The following is a 6000-nucleotide window of genomic DNA, read 5'->3' on the forward strand; positions in this document are numbered from 1 at the left end:
TTTACTAGATTATATTTATTGTTGCTCTTCTTGTAGGTTGGCTCAATGTTACAGTTGCTGAGCATTTTCACAAGGTCAGCAGCAATATTTCTTGGATGTTTGTCTGCCATCTTTGAGAGTGCACAACAAAGAAAATCAGACCTTGCCTAGTGAAGGAGACATATGCTAAAAGCATTTTATAGGAAAGCAGAGGAGAGATGAACACTATTGCCTCATTTATTTTCTCTTGTGGTGTATAGAGAGTACTGTGGAAACATCAGGAATAATGTAATGTTGAAAAGACATCACTGTTCCTCAGTATGGCTGTTATTTCCACACTAGGGAGGGTATATATCCTTGCCTCCCTACACAGTATGGACAGGTGTACATTTTCCCAAGTGAAAAGCCACATGGCATCCTTGCAGCAGCCTTTTTCTGTCTCTTTAGCTATAGCCTAACATTGCACATGGCAGCCATACAATATTGCTGATGGGAAAGAAAGGAATCAAAGATGTGTGCTGACTGCATTAGTTGACTGGACAAGCAGAAGTCCACAGAGATTTTGCACCATAGGTTCTGAGCTATTCCAGCTTGCATAAGCAAACAGAATGCACAATTTATCCAAGTAATGCAAATTTGAGCATGTGTTCCCTTGTACCATGTATATGTCAAAAATTAGTTCCCATGACTTCAGTTATAGTTGCTTCCTAACTTTGTTTAGGATTATAATCTTAAATGCTATTCTGAGCAAACACAGATTTTACAAATCACCCATCTGGTGTAGGATGGTCATAACTTTCTAGAGCTTGCTGAAGGACAGGCACAAAACCTGAAAGCTGTACTAAACACAGAAATGACGAGCTGTAGCATATCATTATACTTTGTAGCTTCTCATTTGTTGCCAGGCTTTTATTAAGTGACTTCAGTATGGGTAAGATCATATGAAGAAGAATTGCAGATTTATACCCCACCCTTCTCCCTGAATCAGAGACTCAGAGCAGCTTACAATCTTCTATATCTTCTACCCCCACAACAGACACCCTCTGAGGTGGGTGTGGCTGAGAGGGCTCTCACAGCAGCTGCCCTTTCAAGGACAACCTCTGCTAGAGCTATGGCTGACCCAAGGCCATTCCAGCAGGTGCGAGTGGAGGAGTGGGGAATCAAACCAAGTTCTCCCACATAAGAGTCCACGCACTTAACCACTACACCAAACTGAACGCTTTAAGTACCAAAGTGATCTTCAACAGGAACCTGATTTCTTTCTGTGTTAAGATTTCTACTTGCAACCGTGGATTTGATTTGAAGTACTCCCTCCCGTTAAATTTGTAACTGTATATTGTCTCATGTCAGCCTATGTATATAAGGACATCACAGGCAATGTTTTTGTCAATCTTTCTTTTCCTTTTAATTGTAGCTAATGCCAAACTTGATTCAGTACAAATACTTATAATGCTACCTAACAAAATAAGCTAATTTGACTGATTACGAAAATTGCTTTAAAAGGAGTTATTTCTGTGATACATTTGTATTTTCCGGATAATCTGTAAAAGCCTAATTTCAGCACTATCTTGAAAATACTAAAAAAAAAAAAAAAAATTAGGGTTTTTTTTACTATTGCACATTGCTGAAGCTAAGAAAGTATAGGTTACCATCTAGATGGGAACCCTGTGTAAGCCACCTTGAGTTTCACTAAAGAAAAGCAGAACACAAATATAATGAATAGCTATTGAACAGTCTGACATTAATCTCTAAAATTCAATCCAGAAAGTGCTTTGGTATGATTTATTATTTATTTATTTAAATTATTTTAGAAATAATTTAACTGGGGTTAGTTACAAGAAAAAGGATCTTAAATTCTCAACAGTTGCATTGTTGAGAAAAGACCAAGTACCCATTTAGTAATAAATGTCAGATTTCACTGCTGACTCTAATTTAATTTTTAACCTATTAAAATTCTTTATATCTTATAAAAATGCAAAGTTAAACTGTAAGAGGTTATTTGCATTTCAGTTAGACTTTGTATTTAATATTATACCCCAGTACCCTGACTGTTCAACAGGTATGCTCCCTTTATAGCTTCTTTTAAATGTTGTAAATAATTAAATATTGTTTCATTCTGCATACTGAAATATTTGCCCAGCAGTTGTTTCATAAAACACTTGGATATATAAAATTGCCTTTTATCTTCACTGCATATATGTTCTGTGTTTATGTAATGAAGCAGAATGAAGGTTGCAGAGCTCAGTGAGGTTGCTGTGGAAACCTATTCTGAATCTTTGTGCTACTGTGGTTCCACAGTCTATGATGCCCTTATGGCATTAAGATTTTGAATACCATCCAATAGAGATAAGTAGTAAAACTCCCAGTCCCATACTGATGCAGCTTTACTGCTGATTGAAATATATTCTCATTATGACCAACCCTGAATTTCCAAGGTCTTATATTTTTGTTGTTATGATTTATTATCCAATTTTTGACAAAGCAATACATATTTATCTTAATTATTTTGGATATGAATGGTTTATACCATTCTTAAGATGCTCTCTGTGTTCTAGAAAGTTGCTAGGATGTTGCTCTTTCTTATTTGTCCAAGGTTTAGAAATGGCCATGGAATATTCCATTTGCTAAATGCAGTTCCTTGAAGTTTGTTTAGCAGAAAGTAAGGCTTATGCTATTGGTTTCAGGATTGTGAAAATGTAAACAAATTTACATTCTAGGAGGTCACTTGATACTTGTTTCCATGTCTGTCATTGCTTTCTATCATTTAAAACACAATGTATTCTGAAAGTATCACTGGTGTTCTCACTAGTGCAATTTCCATGGGCTAGAGGGCCAGCTCAGATGAGTAGAAGCACTACAACAATTCTTCCATATTGATTCAGGAGTATGCCACACATGTGAATCACAAGAGAGAGTACAGAAATTAATTTGGCTTTCAGCACAGACTCAGTCAATTGCAGAAGACTATTAGCTTTATCGCATAGCATTTTGGTTTTTTAAGAAAGACAGCACTGAACTGTTATGTAAAGATACAGAACAGGTGCCTTTCACTTTGCAATGGATGCAAAGGTCATATCATGTATTTTCCCATTATTGTGCTGCCACATATCACAGTGCTTCTCTGTTTCATGTGTTAGTCACAGCAACCTTGCTATCAAATTAAATATTCCATGGTAGTTATTTTTAGAGAAATCCTTCATTATTCTAGCTGATTCAGTGAACATAGAAACCATTCTATAAGGCATGTACTAGACTACTAAAATAAAACTGTTGTTGCATAAATCTTTCTAGCAGTAACTTCACATGCTTTTTCTGAAATCATGAAAAATGGCAAGAAGCTATGTGTAACCATGGTTTACGAAGCACTATGATAAATGGCAAGGAGCTGTCCATGGTTCTGGGATGAAATAAGCTTCTAATGGCTTTTCTTATGTGCCGGTAACTTGCATATGTCACAAATCAATACTGAATATGACCTCATAATGAAAATGTAACTAGTAAAATTAAATTCTCTTGATAGTTTTTTTTAATTAGTTAGAAGGTTGCAGCAATTATCAATGTATTCCTGCAATCCTCTAGAGTTTGTAAATTTTGTCATAGCAAAATATTGTTAAACTAGGAATAAGGCCCACTGTGAAGCAAAATACAGTGGGGTCTAGAAAGAGGTTTGGGGTGAGTGCACCCCACCCTTGCTGTCTTCCCACCCACCCAAGTGAAGACAGTCACTCCCCCTCACCTCAAGAGGAGCTGATCTCTGCCATCTGGAGATCAGCTGTAATTCTGAGTGATCTCCAGCTCTCATCTGGAGATTGGCAACAGTGCTTCTCCAGGGGGAAATGGCTGGTTTGGAGGGTGGAGTGTATGGCATTGTACCTGCCTGCAGTCCCAACCCTTCTCAAACCCTCCTTCTCCAGGTTCCACCCCTCAAATATTCAGGAATTTCCTAACCTAGAGTTGGCAACTCTATCTTCTTCCCTTTATCTGCCCTCTGACTTCAACTTTCCATTGCCTCCCCCCCTCTACCTAGGAAAAAGACAGTCTTTCTCCACAGTGAAGGGGGATCAAAGCAGTTTACATCATTCTCCCCCCCCCCCCCCCCATGAGGCAGGCTAGGCTGAAAGTCAGTAACTGGTCTGAAATCACCCAGTCAACTTCTATAGCATGAGCCTGGGATCTGACAGACCCCCACTCTGAAGCCCTAACTCCTATGCCATCCTCCAGCTCCACCACAAAATCTCCAGGAATGTCCCACCAACCTGGAACTGGCAACCCTAGTCAGGACTGGCCCCAATTAATTCTCCCTCAGAAGCCTTTAATGATACCTTTCAGATGAACAGTCTCTCTCTGATGTTATTGATCTTAAACACAGGACTTCACTCTCTCTCTCTCTGTCTTGCTTTCCCTTCCTCCCCCCTCCCTCCCTATCTCTCTGTCTGTATTTGGTCTGCTGCCACAGGGCACAATTTCCCCCCTGTCTCTGGCTGTTTCCCCTCCAGAGGAGGAGAGGGAGGAGCCCTCGGCCAATTGAAGAAAGACTTTCTCTGACTGTTTCCCTCCTCCTCCCTCCCTCAGCCAATTGAGGGATGGCTGTCTTTATCTCCTCTGTGAAGCAGTGGCTCAATCCTTGTCTGTTCTGGTGCTGAAGGGTAGGGGTTGCTCTCCATTGAGATTGAGTGACAGGTAGATCAGCCAATGGGATATTAGGTAAACCCATGACCAGTTTGTTTGGATAATTATATTATAGGGGAGATGTTGTAAATATAAATTTATAAATATATAAAAATCACTTTTGTGGCACCTTAAAAATTAGTGTATTGTGATACAAGCTTTTATGACCCAGATCCCACTTTGCTGGGTGTATAATATGTTGCAATCAAGTGTCAGTAAAATTTATAGACAGTGCTGCTGCAGTTCTCAGAGTTCTCTCAGCCCCACCTACCTCACAGGGTGTCTGTTGTGGGGAGTGGAAGGGGGGAAAGATTGAAAGCTGCTCTGAGGCTCTGAGTAAAGGATGGGATATAAATCCAATCTCTTCCTCCTCCTCTTCTTCTTCTTCTTTGTCGTTGTTACATTACAAAGCATACCACAGATGAAAACAAGATCCAGTCAAACAATCCAGTTAGAGGGGATGGGGACCATTCCCAACTATTAAAAAATTGGCAAGGTATGATGAATAGGGTACATAAACCTATAATGGGGGGGAAATTACGTTTTGTTGTTTGAGTGCTGTACCCAGGGCTTTTATTGCAGGATGTATAATATGTTGCAATCAAGTGTCAGTTCTGAGAGAGTTATGACTGACCCAAGGTCACTTCAACAGTTGCATGTGGAGGAGTGGGGAATCAAACCTGGTTTTCTCATTTAAGAGTCTGAACCACTACACCAAACTGGATCTTAAACTTAAGTAAGCTTCATAATGCAAGACTATCTGGGCTCTCTTTGTCATAACTCTTCCCATGTTAATATTATAGTACAATATGTAATAGGACCACAGGTTTGGAAGGGATCAAAGGGGCATTATGAGCAACCTCTGTTGCAAGACATGACCATTCAAATATCAACCCTGTGGAGGTTTTCTCCATCTATCCAGCACACAGTGGACTAAAAGCAGAGAAAAGGAGCAACAGGTAGAAATTGGTAACAGGAAAGATGGAGAGCAGATCTTTAATTTGGGGAGGGGGAGTTTAATTCACAGAAAGAGCCCCATGGCGTTGAGTGGTAAAGCTGCAGTACTGCAGTCTTAAGCTCTGCTCACGACCTGAGTTTGATCCCAGTGGAAACTGGGTTCAGGTAGCTGGCTCAAGGTTGACTCAGCCTTCCATCCTTCTGAGGTCGGTAAAATGAGTACCCATCTGGGGGGAAAGTGTAGATGACTGGGGAAGGCAATGGCAAACCACCCCGTAAAAAGTCTGCCATGAAAACGTCGTAAAAGCAACGTCACCCCAGAGTCAGAAATGACTGGTGCTTGCACAGGGGACTACATTTTTTAATTCACAGAAGAATATAAGAAATTCACAAAAA

The sequence above is a fragment of the Heteronotia binoei genome, chromosome 5 (genome assembly GCF_032191835.1).
Source record: "Heteronotia binoei isolate CCM8104 ecotype False Entrance Well chromosome 5, APGP_CSIRO_Hbin_v1, whole genome shotgun sequence".
NCBI classification, from domain to species: domain Eukaryota; kingdom Metazoa; phylum Chordata; class Lepidosauria; order Squamata; family Gekkonidae; genus Heteronotia; species Heteronotia binoei.